Source organism: Acartia tonsa, chromosome 5 (assembly GCF_053477335.1).
Source record: "Acartia tonsa isolate MP-2025a chromosome 5, ASM5347733v1, whole genome shotgun sequence".
Lineage (NCBI taxonomy): Eukaryota > Metazoa > Arthropoda > Copepoda > Calanoida > Acartiidae > Acartia > Acartia tonsa.
The window spans coordinates 24,031,639-24,055,878 of NC_137264.1; the positions used below are offsets into that span (position 1 = coordinate 24,031,639).

Below are 24,240 nucleotides of genomic sequence, written 5' to 3' on the forward strand. Positions count from 1 at the left end.
TAAGATCTAAACAACAACATACATAAATTATAAGAATGGATATAGAATATTCCTGGATATTATGACATTGGAAACATTGTCGTCAATTTAGGTTGCTACCTTCTACATAATATGTTGATTAGTTCCTTCATCCAGAGAATGGGATAAAGGGGTTGGATGGGGCGGATCGTTATTTTAGTCAGCTATAAGTTTTACTTTAGTAGAGTACGTGATAATCTGGTGTAAGATCCATGTCATAATAAATCCATTATTATAAGATGATAATTTTACAAAGATGATCGCTCACATATTATTATTAACGTATAAAAATTTCCTCTTTATGCCCATGATACAGGGATTTGTCAATGGAATTTAAACTATATGCTTTTAAAAGAAGGGACGATTTCTATTGGGGAAAAAATCCTAATTCTGGACATATAATTGGCCTCGCTGTTAAGGATATCCAATTCGGATAAGCTTTTGGCGAGACAATTCGGTACAAAAACACTCGACTAACATTCTAACTATCGATTCCACCATTCTCCCTGAAAAATTTCAAGGAGGAAGGTAGCACAAAATAGTGTGTCACTCCTGTGCACGCAAGGAAATACAAGCCTCCCCCCGACCCCATCCCCTCAGAAAAAAACGTCCTTGTGTGCACGCCCCTATCTCTTTTCATTCTCTAACTTTTCCACTCCCCTATTTCACACCCTTTTTATATGTTGAAATAATTTAAATATTCTTTTTTAATTGGGTTATATATCACTAATTATCGTTGGGGCGTCACCCAAATAGTAAAATGGGCATTCAGACGCCGATTTTATTTAGTCTTAAATTAGAAATTAAAGTCGAACTTTGGGAACTAAAAAGATTTTATGGGGTGGTATTAACCCTTCCTCTCCCTCCCATTTCCGACAAAACTAAGAATTTAATATAAAGAAAAAACTTTCACAAAATTTCCTTTGGTTAACCCCCCCCCCCCAATCGTACCAATAAAAAAACTTGGACGTTCTTGCATAGGCGTCCAAGGGGGGGGGTAATGGGCCATTTGGCACCCCCAAACGATTTTGGGGGTGCCATAGGCACCCCCAAAATTTTGTGAACAATACCCCCCCCCAAAAAAAAATTACCCCTACCTTGGGGGTGCCGTAGGCACCCCCAACGATTTTGGGGGGGGTATATACCCCCCCCAAACGATTTTGGGGGGGTAAATACTCCCCCCAAAATAGAAAATCTCTAACAAAAAAAATTTTTGCGCGCTTCGCGCGCATTTTTAATACTAAATTTTTTATAAAATTTAAATTACCCCCCCAAAAAAGTTTACCCCGGGGGTAAATTTTGGGGGGGGTAAACAAATTTTACCCCTGCCAACAGATTTCAGGGGGGGTAATTACCCCCCCCAAGCAAATTTTACCCCCGGGGTAAAAATTTTGGGGGGGGTAAAAAAAATTTGCGGCGCGCTTCGCGCGCCATTTTACCCCCCCCAAAACCAAATTACCCCCCCCTTAAAAAAATTTTACCCCCCCCAAAATAAAAAGCTTGGACGCCCCTGCGTTCTTGTTCTGCTTGCCTACAGAAAGTAATTGATAAAGAGTATAATTATAATACTAATTTTTCCAGCTGAAAATTGTTTTCTTTTTGGATTAAAAAGTTGAACCTACAAATTAGGTATGTGATTTAAAGTTAGTTTCATGTACGCCTGTCTTTACAGGACAATGAATTACGTAGTTATCAAATCATAGATACTTGCTCAGAACAAAATATAAAATATAACCCTCTCCAAAAAGTCAGAACCTTGGACACGCCAATAATTGTCAGTTTGTTGTTGAAGCGTTACTTATTGACAAAACTCTACTTATTGCATTTCACGATTTAAAGCAACAGTCAAATTTTTTTAGGGATCTTACACCCCCAATCACGGTAAACATAAAGACACTGATAGATTTGAATCAACCATCCAATATTCAATAAGTGTACCCAAATTTGTTAAACTAACAAATAAAATAACGTGGTTCTAAGATTTGGGCACCAACCAGTGTAATTTACGGTCCAACAAACAGACAGACTGAACCGAAATGTAGAAAAGCTTAAACATCAATAATTTATAATACTAACTCTTTTGATTAAGTATTGATAAGTTATCAAAATCAGCACGAATTTTCTTAATCTTTTAAACAATATACACATTAGTCCGGATTGCACATACAGATCCAGGCCTGTATTCAATGATTGTAGCAACGCTATTCTATGATAGTAAATGTTCGTACGTCATTCCGTTTGATGTACGATTCGAATTGTCTATTTTGTTAATTTGAAAAGAATTGGTGTCCTCTGATTCAAGAATAGGCTTGAATGAAAGCACCAGCGTAGCTTCTTTACAAATACTTATCAATTAAGCAATTCCCCCTTAGCTCTCTTTCAACATACAAAAATTTAATGAAAAAACAAGCATGACAAAAACCATAAGTAGCGAAGCAAAAAGGAATTATTGTTGGGCAAATAGACAAAGTTCAATATAGCAGATGTTTCATGGTCATAAAATAATAAAAAAGATTATTAGAAAATTGTGAAAATTCATAAATATATATATATTTATATATTTTAGCCGTCTATTTTCAATGGTAGCTGATAGATTCACTCATCCCAATATCGTTTATAACACACTGACAGACAGACAGATGAGCTGTCTTGTAGAGTAGCTTTACTTCTGAAAATATTTTGTTTTGCCACAGCTGTAGCATTAAGCCCCTTGCATTTGTTAATATTTTTGTTTGATTTTTAAGCTTTGCTTATTGATACATTGTATCATTGTATTAGCAAAGTTTAAACAAAATTTAGTTTATGCTTATAAAAATTGAACCATAAATGTGTTAAAAATTATTAATGGTATTATTTCTTATCACAAACTTTCTCCTCAGTTTCATACCCATTAAGATTTAAATTATTCAAAAATTTTAGCATAAGAAAAGTAGGGTTGGTAATATTACATTTAACTAAAGTTCCCAAGGATATTATGCCAGCCAACGAGAGAACGTGTTTACTAACATTACATATGTCTCAGACAAATATATGAATCTTTGCTGAAAATTGCAATCCTTCAGTTGTCGAGATCATATGAGACAAACAGGAAGACAAATATCCTTGCCAATGCAATGGTGATGGTAATATTTTTTTCAGGCGCGATTTTTCTTTGTAGGGTGGTGCATATCCCCCCCCCCCCCCAACACAAAAAAGATTTCCTGAAACTAAATCGGTCTAGCAGTTACTGAGATATTTCGGAACAGATAGACAGAAGGATATCTTATCTCTTATAAAGTATTGTTTAGGATACATACTTAAAATTCTTGTTTTGTAATAAATGTAATGTTTTAGAAAGGGGGTGAAGGGAGGGTGGGTGGGTTTTGCCTATCTGTCGAAGTAATAACAAGTCAGCGCATCTTCAGGTCAAACAACGAAAGTCCTTCTCCCAAATCCCCCATCCCCCCCCCCCCCCCCCAAAAAAAAATAACCCAAAAATGTTGCCTATAGTTGTTGGGTAGCGCTGACTAAGCGGGACTGTACAAACTATATTATTTTTTCGGTGACAGTACGGCAGACTAAAAAATATATAATTTTTGAAATAATATCTTTTAGAGGAAAATTATTCAGTTGAAAACTTAATTATATTTGTAGTAACTATATTTTATAACAAACAGTTAATTAATCTTTGCTTTTATATATTTTTTGCCTAGTTAAAAAAATGGTTTGTTGCATGGCGTGAGAGTACAACCATAAATTTTGAGTTATCATAAGAAGTTCTGGCTTGGCGTATTTTTTGTGTTGTTGCTCCGGTGAGCTCCGTGCGCTGAAAGCAAATTCTTATAGGTGAGAATACGGGCCAGTACACCTGTTTATAGGTGCAATTCGGGTGTTCTTATAAAGCGGTTTATTTTTTTTATCTATAATTAGCACAACTTTTTTTTAGGAAAAGTAAAATAAAAATGGAGAATGTCTTATATATTACTGGACGTTTTATACATTATATTTATGTCGGGGTGGGGTGAGGGGGTGGGGGAATGAATAATCTAGAAATGGGGGTCCAGTTTCACTCCTAGAATGGAATGTTGATTATATTTTTATTGCTTTGTTTATTACCTGCGTATACAGAAGAATGCTTCCACCTTTTTTGCTAATTTATAAAATTGTCTTGCAAATAGAAACACCGTAAACGTCTGAGACGAACGTAACCAAGTATATGCCCCCTTTCTTAAATCCTCCCACTACTAATGCGCCCCCCCCCCCTCTCCCCATAATCAAATCAATCAAGTTAGTTCAATATTAAATTTGAGGGAGAAAGGACGTTAAAGTGTTCTATTAATTTTGGTTTTAAAAGAAAACAGAAATATAAAAAGTGATTTTGAATATATAAAAAGTTAACATTTGAAAACTACAAATAGTGATTTGATTAATAAAAAGTGATGTTTTCATGATTAGTTTTACAGGTTTGTACATATTATAAAAATCTAATTTTTATAAAATTTTTTGATTTTAATTAAATATTAAAAATTATTATCATAAAGATTTTTACTTGACTTTGAGTCATAATTGTACAGTAATTTCGTTCTTTATATTTAAAAAAAAACAGTAAGGTTAAACCCATTTACGATAAACAAAACTAACCCTTATGTAGATTAAAATTACAAGTGGAAAAGTTTGAATACAAAAATCTAGTGAAACCCAATAAGATTTTATCAATGTCCCGAAAGATTTAAAGCCAACGAATTAGAGAGAGTATTTATAAAACTTAAGGAACTAGTATAATTTTCAGTCTAATGTCCCCTCCCTCTAAATGCTAAAATGTGACTTTTTCTCTTAATATGCAGGGCTCTGTAGGTTACAATTACTGGTTGAAACGTTTGGACACTCAACTAAATTAACTAACCAATTAAAATTAAATTAAAGTCCCCAAAGTTGCGAAGCCAACAAATAGGAAAACGTTATTATAAAACTCTGGAGCCTAGTTCAATAAACAGCCCAATGACCCCTCCCTCCAAAAGCTAAAATGTTATCTTTTTGGGTATTATTACAGAACAGCTCGATAGATTATTATTTAAAGTATTAAAAATAGATCTAATTGTTTATCTATAGAAAAGCTTCGTTTTTGAAAACATCAATTTCTTATGTTTGAAGTAAAAACTTATATAATAAAATCAAGTTTACGCCTTGACCAATAGATCAATAGAATCAATAAAATCAGCTAGAATAAAATATCTAAACCTGCGAATAAGAAGTACTTAATCATCTTAGAAATCACCTTAATGTAAATCCATCAATAGCTCTGTCATATGCAAAGTATTGTGAAAATTGATAAAAAAAACCAATATTTTTAAAATGGACGTACGGAATTTTTAGTGATAATTATAGAGTTGTTTTTGAATTATTTTAACGCGTTTTAATGGTCTTAAGTATTATTTACTTTAATCTGTGCTTAATCTATGTCTGCCCTATTGTACAATTTTTCATATAATTTTTATAAAATTATGGATAGTTTATAGAATATTCATTAGAACTCAATTTTAATAATAATAAATTTTCCAGTGTTTATTCAATCCAGCCAATAATAGCCTAAATTATGTAGACTAAAATACTCAGAAATTATTCAAAATAGTAGGCGAATATATGAATTAACGTTTAAAAAGTTGATTTGCTTGATATTTACGTCGATATTTTGACCAAGTATTTAAGTTTTCTATTAGAATCTTATTCCAACAATATTTAACACTATTCTAATAATGTTATTATGACTAGAGTATTAAAAGACTAGCAGCTACGCTCCTAGCATCTAGGACTTCTGTTTTTGAATGAGTAGGGAAAGTAGGAAAATGTTCTAAAATCAAACTTGCTTATAAAAATTGAATAGCCCAAAACCACCCAGGAACCTCTAAAAAGCTTCTGTAATTGGAGAACTAAATTGGATATCAAAATCTTAAGCTACAGATGAAAAAAACCTTATGTGTGTAATTGTGCCTTTGGTAACTCCAGGAGACGCAAGGATTGTAGATTAATTTAAGCTGCATTGTCCTCTCTCTACCTTTGGGACTTTTCTTCCCAAAATTGCTGTTTTTAAAAATCAGTTTTAATTTTAGATGAACATTGTATAAATTTGATAATACCAAAAATAGGTGAGTTATTACCTATTATTATGTATTGAATTTTATTATAAAGTGAGAAAATTTTAGATTAATATCTAGTGACTCCATCCCTAGATTCTAGGGACTTCAATTCATATAAATAGAAGGACCCAAGACACCCGCCACCCCCGCCACCAACATGTCACAGCTACTATTTTTTTGTTTCAATTGAATTTTTTGTATTGGGTAATTTTGTGGGACCGTTGACCTACCCCTATAAAAATGGCCTAAAACCTGTTCCAGAGCAATAATAAAACAAGAAGGCGAGATAACTTACTATAGAATTGTAGAGTAGCTGCGCTATTTAAAATTATTCCAAAGATCTTTTATCTTAATTATAAAAGTTAATAATCTGACTTTAAAAAAAAGCCCATTCAAAGGGTTATTGGAGTATTTTTATGAGCACAGCTACTGTATAACTTATTATTAGGACGTTTGTCTGTATATACAACGTTCTTCACTCTTCTTAAAAGCAATTGTAGAAAAATATAGATCTAAAAAAGAATATAGGTATTATAATAAATTTTGTGCTATGCAATATAGGCTTCGCTCGTATGGACAAATTAATCCTAGTTTTAATGTCCATTACTTAAAATGATCTACATATACGAGGGGCAGGAATAGATATTCCTACAAACGAAATAGCTAAAAACCATCGGTTGGTATCCAAAATACTTTAAATCTTTACTGTTTATTTTGTGATTCTATATCTTTAATAATATTATTTGTTAGGTATATCTTATCCTGTATTGTACTTAAAAAATCCTCAAAAACAGCCTGAAACCTGAAAAGGACTTATTTTAAACCCACTGAAAATTTTAAACCTTACAGCACAGCTGTTTTTAAGATCTTAATACACCCAAACAACGGACTAATTAAAAGTTTTTATAACATTTTTCTCTATATATGCATATACTTATAAATTATAAAATGCTTTAGGGTCTTAATAGTTTAACAAGTACTTACTTTAAAGTTAAAAAATACAGGAATAATATCTCGAATCAGTTTAAAGAAATCGATTTTATCTTTTTTCATAAGTTTTCTTACAAGTATACATATGTATTATAGTTATGTCATATTCAGTGATTTATTTACAATACCTTTCATACAATTGAAGATTTATTCTTTAAAATTATTTTTTTTGTTGAAAATTTTGATAATAGTATTTTTCCCAAACAATTCATTGGCAAAACATTTCCACTAAGGTTGCAAAATTGTTTATGATTATTTCCGAGGTTTAATTTTACACATCGTAAGAATACAATATAGTTTTCTTGACCATTAGTATACAATCCTTGAGTCAGTTTACTGACATAAGATATGGATCTTTGCATATAAAACTATGGTCTAAAATTGGACAGAAAATTTGCAATTTTTTTGCACTTGCTGTTTTTCCCCATAAAAGAAAGATTGATGTTGCCAGTCTGTCTGTTTCTATCGAAATATATTTCTTACCACATAATCATTTTGATTTTTCTGTTGAAGAAAGATTCTTATAGGTTATGGGCAGGTTTTAGTGTATTTTTTCCACCCTTCTAAGATAAATTAGCTTTAATTTTTTTCTTCTCCTGAAGTTTTATGAAGCAATATAAAGTTTGATTTAAGCTACAAAAATGTAAATCATTGATTTTACACATTTTTTGTCATTACCCTTAGTACCGTGGCCATTGTTTGAGGTAACAGTTTGATTGTGTCCTTAATCTTACTGAAGGCTTATAATACTGAATTACACCAATTTGTGTGTGCTGGCCCTAGGAGTGTTTATACGTTGGCGCTAAAATCATATATCTGTCTGTAATACGCATTTTTAAATCATGCACAACTCTGCACAAAATCAGTAACAACTGCAACTAATCTTTATACCCCTTATCCACAAATAGCACAAAAATAGAGAGCAAGTGAAAAAAGACCTGAAAAATATAGATAAATTCGCAGATTAGATCATTAAATCTTAAGCAACGTGTTTTAAATTTAAATTTATATTTTTTTATTTAACAATTGGTTTGGAACTGTCAAAAGAGCGTTCAAAGGAATTTCAGGATAATATATTTTTAAACGTTCAATTTTATTTATTTAGCTAAATTAAAATATGATAATTTGTTGTTTTAAATGCACGTATTGGTATAGGGTTAAGGGCCCCCCACCACAATAAACCTATTATGGACTTTGTAGGTAGTCTTTTTTTAGACGTGCTAAAGTAATCAACTAACTAGGACCAATTGACCATTAGGAGCGCAGCTATTTGCGCTTAAATATTGTTTTTGGATATAAATAGTCTATTTGATGGTTGGATTGAATTATATGCGTAATTTGTTGGGTTTCTATCTGTATAAATATCCAGTAAGATCTCATAAACGGTTTGACCAGTTATTTCAAGGAAGCTTAGTATTAGTCCAGGAAGGTTTTAGGCTTTTTAGTATGGGTATAGGTAGTCAATTCTGTTGATAAAACCTCCCACCTTAAAAGTAATAATGCGAACGGACAGACATTGTCAAACAAAGTAATTTACAAAGTAGCTTTGCTACATATATCCATTGTTAGGCTAATATTGTCATCAGATGAACTGAAATTTAATTTCCGAATGTGAACACAGTTTCCTCGGTGTTTCCTCATCCTATCTCAATATTTACTACTAACTTAAAAAAATCTAAATTTTAAAAATTAAAATTTTGAATGAATAATGTATAAATCGTTTATACATTCAAATTTAGATATTTTTGGAAGTTTTTTAGCTAGTAGTAAATATTGAGATAGGATGAGGAAACAACGAGGAAACTGTGTACACATTAGAAAATTAAATTTCTGTTCACCGGTCATCAATATAACTATGGACCCCTTTGGTGAACTTTTTTAGTAACGCATCTACTTATGAATAAAGCTTTTCTATTTCTAGACAAGAACAAAAATACCTTCTATATTGACAAATTTAAGAAATTAAATACATAAATAAATTTGCTAACTGATAGTATATTGGCGATAAAAGATAAATTTGCTTTTTTTTACATGCTTATAATTTTATTTTTCCTTTAGATTCTCTCTATTTTTACTGTGTAATACTTTACTGTTTTATTTCATAAGAAATATTTTTATCTTGTTTTTCTGCGCTAATTATTAACATACAGATTATAATTTTAAAGTATTTAATGGATTATCAAAAAAATCTAAATTTTGGATGTTTATATAATATTGAGATTATTACAAAATAGCAATTTTTGTGACGTGTATCTTCTGATAGAGATTTAATTTTAAAGGAAAACTGTTAAGCTTCCTAATTTTCAGCCAGTAGAAACTTAATTACTATGGTTCTATTTTTTACTTGAAAAGTACTCCTATATTTCGGTTATACAATATGTATCATATGGAGTTCTTTTATACTAATCTAATCCCCTAAGATAAGTAAGTCTATGCAGTAGGGCTTATTTGAGAGATAGATACACCTAATTGGTATTATAATAACGTTGTATAAGATAGTGAAACCTACGTGGTATAAGACATAATTTTTATAAAATATTATACACATATTTTATATTTTACTGCTTGTAACATTTTTAACTGTGATATTGCTATCTAAAAATATTTGTCTACTTTTAGTTTTATTGAAAAAATGGCGTTATTTGATGATATTATGGTGTTTTAATGACCCCCCTTTGATCAACTAGGTTCATTATATATATCACAAAAGGTGTGCTTAATCAATTCCGCAGAAGACAAATTGGATGTTTGTGCTGTTGTAATAGTTTGCAGCCCAGTTAAAATGTGTAGATACTTGTGCAGAAAAATGCCTTATTCAATGCTAAAATTTTTGTTCCTATATGATACTTTTACTAAAAAACCATGTTTTTATTATTGCTATACTGAATATTATTAAAAATTTAATTTAATTCTGCTTTGTTTTCTAAAATAATTTTCCCTGTCTATTATTAAAAGTTCATAAATATCAATCTATTCATTAATAAACAATAAATGTATCTATCTATCGGTCCATCCAATATAAAATATAAGTATATTTTTTATGTTGATCCATTAATGAAGTATAAATAAGGTCTCATTTTTTACTTTGACCATTCGACTCCTCCCCTATTACATTAAGCTCATTAAATAGGAATTTTGGTACCGAAGCTACTTTTTATGTCTAAATGCCAGTTCGTATGTTCAGTACACCAGTAGCTCTGCTTATCCGTCAGATGGCCTCATTTTATAAAAATTTCCTTGACAAATAATTTTCATTGTAACTAACATTCACCGTTATATTAAATCAAAGATTATACTAAAAATTATTGATCGTCCCTTTCCCTATCACTGTATCCCTTTGAAAATAGTGTCCCTACAATTCTGCATAATATAACATCATGTTCAAATAGTGTTTTTTTTTCGCCAAAATAAAACGACACTATAGCAAATACCGTAATTAATGACAAAGCGAAGGGCGCATCTTTTGCTGTTGTGATGATAAACGATTCTGGTGATTTGCTGATGTGTTACAATTGTTGAAATGAATGAACACTCAATGAAAATGCATTACTAATTTTTTTACAATTTTATCATTTGTAAGAATCCTTAAATAGGCTGAGGAAGAAAAATAGGAAAACAATATGAATAACAAGATCAATTATGTTCATACAAGTAGCACAGCAAAGACACGAAAACAATATGATATATTTATAATTAACAACTTAGTAACTTAAAACCAGTAGCAGTAAGTAAATTAATGGGTTAGAACGTCATGGCATAAAACCACCCAAAGGCATTAATAAAGCATCCTTGAAAGTTTGATCGATTCAGACCAGCAGTTTTAAAGATCGTTAGATTCAGACAAAAAAATACTGCTTTGTATTAAAAGTCTTGGATCTTGGAAAGAATACGAAGTATTTTCACAGTAGCTTTTCTCCTATTTCTAGCAAGGTGTTCTAACCCTGCGGGGTAATCCTTAACATTTACCTAACCTATTCTGAAATAAACTATCAAAAGCTATTGTGAAAGTACGACGAAACCCGCTACTTCGTTTTCTTTCCATGATCCTAAGTCTTTACAAAAAACATCGGTAATGACTACTATAAAGATATTTCCTTTCAATTTTTCTCATAAATAATCTCTAATCGGAGCACCTGCAGACAAAATAATTTAAAAGTAGCTTCGCTACTAAAAAGATTAAAAACACATTTAGAATCTAAAACTGTGTTTCATTATTATTCATTACCATCAGAACAATGGATAGGTATTTTTTATAAATAATTAGTAAACAAAGATTTTTCTATAAATCTATGCTCAGGTAACTTTTTCTTTTATCCAAAGGGGACAATGGGCTGTTTATTACACTACTCCCAAAAGTATTGTTATCCGCTTGCTTTACAACTTTAGGTGCACTATAAACTGCTTCCTTGCAAGTCACAATTACTAGTTATCGAATTTTTTCGCCATGACATTAAAGGTTTTAAAACTAGCAAAACATGAATTATAATTTATCATCAGTATACTTTCCCCCATCCTTGATAAGAATCCCAAAAATAGAATAATGAATTAACAGATAAATGCATTAAAAAAAAGAGCAAAGCCCCACTCTAATTATTTTTTTAAAAATTTTTCTTCAATTTTCATAAGTTTTCTATCATTTAAAGATATACAAACAACTTTTGTATATCATTTTATACCTTATTTTTACTATAAACAGTATTTATTCCTGATAATATTTCTATTTCTGAAATAAAACTTTATTTGAACTTGTCTATCATTTCAAGAAAAACTATGACGCCTCTAAATTTTTACCCATCAAACTATGACAATTGGATTATTTTCATCATTGATACCATAATGTCATTAATATCAATGAAGAATTTTTTAAAAATTGGATAAGGAAAAACTATTATTTTTATTAGTGGGAAGTAAGGGGTAGAATAATATTTCTTCTGATGGAGTATCCTTCCATCAAAACTTCTAAATATGTTTTGTGAGCAAAGCTTTTTACACAATAAGTTTGTTTCCATATGTCTGTAACGGATAGCAAAATCATAATCTTAGTTTAGACCCTTAAATTTATATACTTGCGGGGTGATTGCTGTAACAATTGAGTATAATCTTAAGATTTTAGCAATAGGTATATAATAATCACTAGAAAGACTAAGTATATTTTTTAAAATGATGATGTTTTTTTTTGTAATTTTGACATTCTGATAAGTATCCTTTTAGTTTCATTTCGAATTGGTGATTCTCATGATGATATTTTATAAGCATAGCAACTCCAAAAGTTTAAATAATTTACAGACTGCAATTTCACGTCAAATTCATCTAAACAAATCTTTTGTTCTCTTATAAATGATTTTTAAAAAAATTCAGGAAAATGAATGTGTTATTGTCTAATTTATTGAGCATTTTTTCTACGGATGTTTCCAACCTTGTTTTTAATATGAACAAAGGTGGAGTTTTGATTGTAACCTAATTTGACAGCAATAGGATTAAGTGCAGTGTTCTTTTTAACCAACTGTAGATGAAAATTTAGTTAGTTTGTTTATACAGTAATAGCGGCTACGCCTCTAGGGGCAATTGAGGGTGGTGGGTGGTTAAATCTCTCTCCCACTTTCAATTTATTTTTTAAAAGAAAATTTGGGAGGGTGGTGTTATCTAACCCGAAATATTTATAAACCCACCCCGGACCTATACAAAGCTGCATAGTAAAGGAGAATTATATCGGTTTATCGGTTAGCGAGATCCTTCGATACAGACAAAAAGCTTACAACTTCATAAAATAGGATACCTATAACAATGATTAATACATCTAGTAAGATTTTTTAGTCTCATTGTATTTACACCGGATTGCTCTAACTCTTTTTTTTCTTACGTAGCGCAGTAATAGGCGAGTTTTAGAGTTAATCTTCATAACCTATCACATTATGATATAGGTTTGTAATAATATTGAACTTCAATGAAATATAAATGTAAAATAAGTTTTTTGAAAGAGCTAATAATTGAAAAATGCATAATACGTTTAACATGTGCTAAGTACTGCTAGTTTTCTTGGGGTGGTAAAACAATAAAGCAAAGAAATTGTTTTAATGGACGCGAGAAAAAACTAAAGCATTTCTATACATGAAATTTATCCGCGATGGTATGTTCGAAATTTTGCTTCAATGGCTCTTAAAATCTGATTAAAAAGTGTTGGTTTTCATATTTTTCTTTACATTTGAAAAATGTTTAAATTTTCTAGCAATAACAAATCTAAAGTTTTATTCAAATCAAAATAATTCAATTCTTTTTTAAATGTTTAGGGCTTTTAATAGATGATAAGAAAGATACGAAAAAAACTAAAAATACTTTTTTTTATACCTAGAGTAGATTCTTACGACAAATTTGAATTTAAAAGAAATATGTTAGAGAAATGCTACAAAATTTTCAAAAATTAACTTTCAATGAGAGTCTGTCCGACAAACAGACCTAACCCTATGTATAAAAAGAGCTTCACTAGAAAATGCGCGACCACTTGAAAACAGAAGCGATAATGTTTAAGTATAAGAAATACGACAATAATGAATGAAAATTATGTATTTTTAATAAATCCTTATAAAAGATACAGTTTTATATTCAACATAGTATAATAATTTTTTATGTTGTAACAAATGAACGTACGGACATAGGCAAGTTGAAGCGTAGCTGCGCTACTAACAATTTACCTTGTACGTGCATATTGTCCCAAGTAAGGGTCAAGTTATTTATTACTCATTTATTTTACAAACTAAATTTTCTCCGCTAATTTTTAAGATCCTGTTCAAAGATTGCAGGGAACAATATTAAGATTTTTTTGCCACAAACTTTTCTGCAAAAATTGCAATTATCTCTTATTATATAAAGTAGAAAGCTTGTTAGTTTCTTTGTTTAGATCTCATTCCCAATAAACAATAAACCGATTTAGGTTTCTAGGTTAGGGAAGCTTACATTTGTCCAGAGATGGTTTAAGGCTATTCTATTTTTTACAAGTCTTGTAATGATTTTAGGGCATATACTGCTTTTTCTCTCCTAGATGCTAGGGTTGCAACCGCTATTCTAAAATATTGAATTTTTTCTCAATATCTAAGTTACCAACGTTCAAGTATTTTTTCTGGGGAGTCATAATAATATTTTTTCCTATTTTCATAACTCAAACAAACAAGGATGACAACATATAACATGTCCATAAGAAGCGGAGCTGTATTTTGTTTTAATTAAAGATTCGATAAATGTAGTATAGATATACCTTTTAAAGAATTTACACACCTATCGAGAATTCATTTTTTTATTTGTTCGAGCTACGAAAAAGAATATGCGATGATAGGCTAATTAAGAGTCCGAATTTGTACAAATTATTTATTTGCAATCCTACATTTTTCGATCTAATTGGCCTATGTAATCGAAAATATAGATAAATCCTAGTTTAGAGAAGCTACGTTGTCCAAACAATCATTTATAAATTTAATACTGTAATTTAATAATTTGCCCACAGAATAGCTGGGTAATATCAGGGGGAAAGGGACAGGAATAACATTCTTGAGACAATCAAACATTTGATTTTATGGATTTGACTGGATGTCTTTACTAAGCGTGTTATCTTAACAACTTAAACTGTAATGAAAATGACGTTATCGTTAGTAAGTCAGTCAGGTCTATATTCATTTAAGCCCTATTGTCGACAATAATAACATCAATTCGTGTAACCTGCTTTACATAGAGGCTGTAAGAATCACTTATAACGTCTCTTATATGATACCAAGCGACCTTCAGAAAACATTTTACTTGTCTGTATTTTTTTCTATCCGTTTACCTCTGAGTAACGTACTAACCATTAGGCCAAAAAAGTGCTCATTTTAGTAGACCTACATTCGAGTTTTTTTTGGGTGTTCCATAAATTCATCAAAAAAAATTTTTTTGAGGATTAAAATAAAAATATACTAGCAAGAAAAAAATTAAGTTTTTCATTTGATTATTTTAAATGATAAAATCATTTTTTCATTCTTTTAAAAAAAAATTTTTCTCGAATATTTAATATTTTTGAAGATTTTTTTTGGACACCAAGTTTTTTTTAACTGTCCTCTGGTTAAAAATAACCATCAACCCCTTGGTAAATCATGTACCTTGTCCTTTGTAGTATATTTTTGCAATTTATTCTAGGATTTGGTGCTCAATATAGACGTACTTACAAATTAAGACGTGATCATTGAGATGCTCTGCTTTTTACATTATTCTTAAAATTACTGAAAAATCAAGTAATTTCTTCTATTAAAAAAGGCAAAAAAAATAAAAATGAACGTATAAACTTTATGTTGAGGAGTTGTTAGATTTTAAACGGTCTTAGCCTAAACTTATTAAAGATACGCCTCAAAAAATCCTAGACTCAAAATGTTCCAAAAATATTCAATAAAATTGACCTCTTAAAAACAAAGGAATCCATTTGACCGCATAATAGGGATCTTAATGATCAGGGAAAGAAATGGTTAGTATAAAGAATCGTCGTAGAATAAGACGGAAAAGATTTTTAAAATCATATTATCTAGGCGGCAGGGGCGAAGAAGGGGAGGGGGATTTTCGGATTAACTGTAAGAGAGATCTTTTTGAGCAGACAGACATACAATTTTAAGTTCTACATCTTTATATCTATTGATTTTTCTATGAGACTTTTATATGGTTATTTTGCACTTAATTTATGAGAACACCTATTCCCGTCCCTGAGATCTTAACGTTATATACAAACATATCTTTTTATTGTCCACACAATCCACATATCTAGATTAAATCTTAAACTACTGGGTTTTTAGTAATTTTAGCCTTTTTTGTTGAAATTCATTAAGAAGTATATTTAGATTTTATGCCCAATGGCAGTTTGGGGTTTTTAATTAATTACTTTTAAAACTGAGGGTTAGAGGATATCCATAAGTAGTGCAAGAATAAAACGATTGAACGTTACAATCGGTCAAAACCCAAGACCGTTCATAAGGACAAACAACCCTTGGTATAGAGATATCTTGGGATGGTTTAAGGTTATTTTCTGCCTTCTCTTTTAGAAGCAAGGCTACTATTAAGTTATTTAATTGCAAATTTTTAACAAATTAAGTAAATTGAATAAAATGGTAAAAAGATAGAATTCTTTAATCTAATCTAAATCACAAAGGAACAAGACAATTGATAAAGAAACCCCAACTGATCTTAATCTTTGTCCACTTTGTTCTACTTTTTAAACAGAGTGCACAAATAATGACAAACAAAGTAAAATAATGAGTATCTACGTTTATAACTCAATAATAATAAGAAAACATTCTTGTAAGGTTAAAAAAAGTTTATACCTACGTATTTTGTTAGTTTAAAAAGTTCTAAAAAAAATCTAGGAACAGTTTGACTGACAGTTTTTATTTTCATTGATTTGTTTCATTTTGATATAGAAATCTACACAAAAAATCATACTCATATCTTGTATAGCAGCTGAGAAATTTCCATTCAGATAACTTACATTTATTAATTAAATACTATTTTCTTTTTTTTAAAACCAACTGTTTTTTTCTTATTAAAATTTGTAGGAAGGAAATTTGTCCATGCTAAATCTAAATCTAATACTTTATGTAAAATTTCCTTGACTTTTAAGTCTCAATTTGTGAATTGCCTATTTTTGTATTGTTAGAAAATAGGGGTTACTAACATTGATTAAAGTCACGTTATAACAGCAGATCTGCAGTCTTTTCCAGCTTGCGAAGATGATGTGATACTATTGTGTAAGAATGTTTATAGAAACCGCAGTAAAACTGTTATTGCTTAAAAAGTCATTCAGAAACTGCACGAACTTTTTTCTGTGTAGAATAGCTACCCTTAAATTTATACTATTGTCCGTCCGTCTGTCTATCCTTGCTGTAGTCGGCTTTGGTAACTAAGTATGAATTTATATAATGATGACAAATCGTGTTTTAACAGTCAAAATAAACCAACATCGTTTGTTATGAATTCGAAATGGGTTTACAAAGCTTCGCTACTGTATAATGTTATTATTCTTGTTTTTTTAATCACAGAAAGGAAGTTGTAATACTGAAAACAAATACAAGATGAAAATATTTAATTTTAATTTTATTATTGTTGGAAGAATTTGAAGACTGCTAGTTTGTGACACCCAATCATATTAAAAAAAAATATCCAACGTTTCAAGAAAATTATATCAGAGAACAAGTTATTAAATCTTTGATCTGTATATACTTTGCAGTCCATTATCCCCTTCCTCCCTGCATAAATCGGCATAATATTAATTGCATGTTGTTATTTGATCATCTATGACCATTTCAAAGTAGTTTAGTCATAAATAAACCATTAATTTTTTTTATGAAATATTGTCACAAATTTTCGCAAACCATTATTACCTATTTAACGACCATAAATTTTGTTAAGAATGAAAACTTACTTTTGTCATTATAATGCTTTTTAAAATTAAATTAGTCATTTATTTTTTGGGGGCTTTTTAAAAGAAAAGAATTAATTTCAAAAAAGCATCAGTAGAAAATAGTCTATTTGATGGTTGGATTGAATTATATGCGTAATTTGTTGGTCTGGTGGCAGGGGTAAGGTTTCCCCCCCAAAAAAACATTTTCCCCCAGGGTAAAATTTTTCGGGTGGGGTAATTTAAATTTTATTAAATATTTAGTATTAAAAAAGCGCGTGAAGCGCGCAAAAATTTTTTTTGTTAGAGATTTTTTATTTTGGGGGGCTATTTACCCCCCCCAAAATTGTTTGGGGACGGGGTAATTACTAGGGTTGGGCCGGATACTTTTTTGGCCGGATACCGGATATCCGGCTGATTTCAAATGCCGGATATCCGGTTATTCGGCCAAATTACCGGATATCCAGCCGGATAACCGGCCAAATTACCAGATATTAAAGTAGTAAAAAAAAAATTTCTTCAGAAATCTTATATAAATTTACTTATTCAGAAAAAATGTTCTTCTAGCTTCAATAATAAGAAAATTATAGCCATTTAAGATTTTAAAAAGCAGAGATTTTTGGTGTAAAGTATAAAAAATTATAGAGCCGGATAGTTTCAATATCCGGTATCCGGCCGGATATTGAAAATGGCCGGATATCCGGCCCAACCCTAGTAATTACCCCCTCCTAAATGGTAGGGGGTGCCTACCGCACCCCCAGGGTAGGGGTAAAATATAAATGGGGGGGGGGGGTTAATCCCCACTTTACCCCTCCCCCTTGGACGTCTATGCAGGAAGGTTTTAGGCTTTTTATTATGGGTAGAGGTAGATCAATTCTGTTGATAAAAACTCCCCCCTTAAAAGTAACAATGCGAACGGACAGACATTGTCATACAAAGTAATTTACAAAGTAGCTTTGCTACATATATCCATTGTTAGGCAATATTGTCATCAATATAACTATGGACCCCTTTGATGAACTTTTTTAGTAACGCAGCTACTCATGAATAAAGCTTTTCTATTTCTAGACAAGAACAAAAATACCTTCTATATTGACAGATTTAAGAAATTAAATACGTAAATAAATTTGCTAACTGATAGTATATTGGCGATAACAGATTAATTTGCTTTTTTACGTGCTTATAATTTTATTTTGCCTTAAGATTCTCTCTATTTTTACTGTGTAATACTTTTTATACCGTTTTATTTTATAAGAAATATTTTTCTCGTATTCATTCGAATCCGGTGGATAGGAACCGGTTCTCATCCATACGAAAAAACTATGTCTAGCATCGTACATTCTATATCCGCGGAAAGCCGTTTATAATACGATGCGAGAAATAACTATTATATTATTTTTCTGCGCTAATTATTAACATACAGATTAAAATTTTAGATTATTTTATAGATTATCAAAAAATCTAAATTTTGGATGTTTATATAATATTGAGATTATTACAAAATAGCAATTTTTGTGACGTGTATCTTCTGATAGAGATTTGATTTTAAAGGAAAACTGTTTAGCTTCCAAATTTTCAGCCAGTAGAAACTTGATTACTATGGTTCTTTTTTTTACTAGAAAAGTACTGTAAGTATGTATACCTATCATAGGGAGTTCTTTTATACTAATCTAATCCCCTAAGATAAGTATCTATGCAGTAGGGCTTATTTGAGAGACAGATACACCTAATTGGTCTTCTTAGATGGAGAAACATGCGTGGTATAAGACATAATTTTTATAAAATATTTTACACATATTTTATATTTTATTGCTTGTAACATTTTTAACGGTATTATTGCTATCTAAAAATATTTGTCTAATTTTAGTTTTATTGAAAAAATGGCGTTATTTGATGATATTATGGTGTTTTAATGACCCCCCTTTGATCAACTAGGTTCATTATATATATCACAATAGGTGTGTTGAATCAATTCCGCAGAATACAAATGGGACGGGTTATTTTGTGCTGTTGTAATTGTTTGCGGCCCAGTTTAAATGTTTTGATAGTTGTCAGAGATCTAAAGGAATAATACAATGGCCCATAAATTGATGTACATCCCAATAATGATACACAATATTACCCGTTCTGTAGATTACAATTAGTGGTTGAAATGTTTAGACACACAATCAAATGAACCAACCAATCAAAGTTTAATAAAAGTCCCCAAAGTTGTTAAGCCTACGAATAAGAAAACGTTATTATAAGACTGGGGAATAGTGTAAAAAAGAGCCTAAATGTCCCCTCCCTCCCCGGAAACTTGTGCCGAAAAAATCCTTAATTTTTTCCCTCCTATATGATACCTTTTATTTAAAAAAAAACTATGTTTTTATTATTGCTATACAGAATATACATTTAATTTAACTATGCTTTGGTTTGTAAAAATAATTTTCCCTGTCTATTATTAAAAGTTCATAAATATCAATCTATTCATTAATAAACAATAAATGTATCTATCTATCGGTCCATCCAACATAAAATATATGTATATTTTTTATGTTGATCCATTAATGAAGTATAAATAAGGTCTCATTTTTTTATTTGACCATTCGACTCCTCCCCTTTTATATTGTGCGCATTAAATAGGAATTTTGGTAGCAAATCTACTTTTTATGTCTAAATGCCAGTTCGTATGTTCAGTACACCAGTAGCTCTGCTTATCCGTCAGATGGCCTCATTCTATAAAAATTTCCCTGACAAATAATTTTCATTGTAACTAACATTCACCGTTATATTAAATCAAAGATTATACTAAAAATCATTGATCGTCCCTTTCCCTATCACTGTATCCCTTTGAAAATGGTGTCCCTACAATTCTGCATAATATCACATCATGTTCAAATAGTGTTTTTTTCCGCCAAAATAAAACGACACTATAGCAAATACCGTAATTAATGACAAAGCGAAGGGCGCATCTTTTGCTGTTGTGATAATAAACGATTCTGGTGATTTGCTGATGTGTTACAATTGTTGAAATGAATGAACACTCAATGAAAATGCATTACTAATTTTTTTACAATTTTATCATTTGTAAGAATCCTTAAATAGGCTGAGGAAGAAAAATAGGAAAACAATATGAATAACAAGATCAATTATGTCCATATAAGTAGCACAGCAAAGACACGAAAACAATATGATATATTTATAACAACTTAGTAACTTATAACCAGTAGCAGTAAGTAAATTATTGGGTTAGAACGTCATGGCATAAAACCACCCAAAGGCATTAATAAAGCATCCTTGAAAGTTTAATCGATTCAGACCACCAGTTTCAAAGATCGTTAGCTTCAGACAAAAAAAAATACTGCTTTATATTAAAAGTCTTGGATCTTGGAAAGAAAACGAAGTAGAAGGTTTCGTTGTATTTTCACATTAGCTTTTCTCCTATTTCTAACAAGGGGTTCTAACCCTGCGGGGTAATCCTTAACATTTACCTAACCTATTCTGAAATAAACTATCAAAAGCTATTGTGAAAGTACGACGAAACCCGCTACTTCGTTTTCTTACCATGATCCTAAGTCTTTACAAAAAACATCGGTAATGACTAATTTTTCTCATAAATAATCTCTAATCGGAGCACCTGCAGACAAAATAATTTAAAAGTAGCTTCGCTACTAAAAAGATTTTTAAAAAAATTTAGAATCTAAAACTGTGTTTCATTATTATTCATTATCATCAGATCAATGGATAGGTATTTTTATAAATAATTAGTAAACAAAGATTTTCTATAAATCTATGCTCAGGTAACTGTCTCTTTTATCCAAAGGGGACAATGGGCTGTTTATTACACTACTCCCAAAAGTATTCTTATTCGTTGGCTTTACAACTTTAGGAACCTTTATTGAATTTGATTGGTTGTTTCATTAAGCTAAGTGTCCATAGGGGTTATTTTTGGTATCATTATTGAGCATGTACATCAATTTATCGGCCATTATCTTATCCCTTTAGATCCCTGCCTTAATCTTTTTAAAATCAAAGTAACTTCTATAAAACTTAGCTTCCCTTTCTATATCTTTCTGTATATATGTTGCAAGGATATTATTCTCATTCATTTTACACAAATTCTAATAAGTAGTTATATCTTGCAAGTGAAACAGCTTATGGTGTCTATTAAAAATTTATATTTGTATTGTATGACGTAAATTTTTATTAGGCACTATAAACTGCTTCCTTGCAAGTCACAGATTACTACAGTGTGTTTTTTTTATGAGAACTTTTTTGAAAGCAATTTTACCCCACTTATAGTTATCAGAATTTAATGATTAACGGCTTGTTTTCTTCGTTTTTTAAACCATTTATAGAACATCAAAAAAATATTTCAGTTTTTATTAAAAAAGTACAGTAAAATCAAAAATTCAGAACCTGGGTGTCAACATCTAAAAACGATTTTAGCGGATTTTTCTCATGCTCAAATCTTCTACCCTTTGCAAGAATGGCTGCAAAACGCTTCAAAGTTGGGATACAGAGTTAAAAATTGATACAGATACCTTTGGGGATATGTACTAGAACATATTAAAGTTTGAAGGCCATATCTTAACCAGGGAGGGAGTACTGGCCCCCCAAAGTGGACTACTGAAAATCCAATTTTTCCTTGCAAAGGGTAGAAGATTTGAGCTTAAGAAAAATGCGCTAAAACCTTTTTTAGATGTTGACACCTAAGTTTTGATTTTTTGATTTTACTGTACTTTTTTAATAAAAACTAAAATATTTTTTTAATGTTTTATACGTTTAAATGGTTATAAAAAACGAAAAAAATAAGCCGTTAATCATTAAATTCTGATAACTATAAGTGGGGTAAAATTGCTTTCAAAAAAGTTCTCATAAAAAAAAACACACTGTAGTTATCGAAATTTTTCGCCATAACATTATTGGTTTTAAAACTAGCAAAACATTAATTATAATTTATCATCAGTATACTTTTCCCCCATCCATGATAAGAATCCCAAAAATAGAATAATGAATTAACAGATAAATGCATTAAAAATAGAGCAAAGCCCCACTCTAATTAATTTTTTTCAATTTTTCTTCAATTTTCATAAGTTTTCTATCATTTAAAGATTTACAAACAACTTTTGTATATCATTTTATACCTTATTTTCCCTTATTTTTACTATAAAAAGTATTTATTCCTGATAATATTTTCATTTCTTAAATAAATCTTTATTTGAACTGGTCGATCATTTTAAGAAAAACTATGACGCCTCTAAATTTTTACCCATCAAACTATGACAATTGGATTATTTTCATCATTGATACCATAATGTCATTTATATCAATAAAGGATTTTTTTTAAAAATTGGATAAGGAAAAACTATTATGTTTAATTAGTGGGAAAGTAAGGGGTAGAATAATATTTCTTCTGATGGATTATCCTTCCATCTAAACTTCTAAATATGTTTTGTGAGAAAAGCTTTTTACACAATAAGTTTGTTTCCATATGTCTGTAACGGATAGCAAAATCATAATCTTAGTTTAAACCCTTAAATTTATATTCTTGCGGGGTGATTGCTGTAACAATTGGATATAATCTTTAGATTTTAGCAATAGGTATATAATAATCACTAGAAAGACTAAGTATACATTTTAAAATGATGATGTTTTTTTGTAATTTTGACATTCTGATAAGTATCCTTTTAGTTTCATTTCGAATTGGTGATTCTCATGATGATATTTTATAAGCATAGCAACTCCACAAGTTTAAATAATTTACAGACTGCAATTTTACGTCATATTCACCCAAACAAATATTTTGTTCTTTTTTAAAATGCATTTTCAAAAAATTGGAAGAAATTGAATGTTTTATTGTCTAATTTCTTGAGAATTTATTCTACGGATGTTTCCAACCTTGTTTTTAATATGAACAAAGGTGGAGTTTTGATTGTAACCTAATTTGACAGCAATAGGATTAAGAACAGTGTTCTTTGAAACCAACTGTAGATGAAAATTTAGGTAGATAATTTATACAGAACTAGCGGCTACGCCTCTAGGGGCAATTGAGGGTGGTGGGTGGTTAAATTTCTCTCCCACTTTCAATTTATTTTTTAAAAGAAAATTTGGGAGGGTGGTGTTATCTAACCCGAAATATTTATAAACCCACCCCGGACCTATACAAAGCTGCATAGTAAAGGAGAATCATATCGGTTTATCGGTTAGCGAGATATCTGGATACAGACAAAAAGCTTACAACTTCATAAAATAGGATACCTATAACAATGATTAATACATCTAGTAAGATTTTCTAGTCGCATTGTATTTACACCGGATTACTCTAACTCTTTTTTTTTCTTACGTAGCGCAGTAATAGGCGAGTTTTAGAGTCAATCTTCATAACCTATCACATTATGATATAGGTTTGTTATAATATTGAACTTCAATGAAATATAAATGTAAAATAAGTTTTTTGAAAGGGCTAATAATTGAAAAATGCATAATACGTTTAACATGTGCTAAGTACTGCTAGTTTTCTTGGGGTGTTAAAACAATAAAGCCAAGAAATTGTTTTAATGGACGCGAGAAAAAAATAAAGCATTTCTATACATGAAATTTATCCGCGATGATATGTTCGAAATTTTGCTTCAATGGCTCTTAAAATCTGATTAAAAAGTGTCGGTTTTCATATTTTTCTTTACATTTGAAAAATGTTTAAATTTTCTAGCAATAACAAATCTAAAGTTTTAT

At 30.3% G+C, this 24,240-nt stretch overlaps 1 protein-coding gene across 1 annotated transcript in view; it reads left to right on the plus strand.

Annotated features, from left to right (window-relative positions):
- The first annotated feature begins 4,293 nt into the window (after nucleotides 1-4,293).
- Nucleotides 4,294-24,240, plus strand: part of LOC145319100 (uncharacterized) — a 65,071-nt gene continuing 45,124 nt past the window's right edge. The window contains exon 1 of the mRNA XM_080160955.1: nucleotides 4,294-4,460. The gene's annotated coding sequence lies outside the window, so the exon portion shown is untranslated. The remainder of the gene's footprint in view (nucleotides 4,461-24,240) is intronic.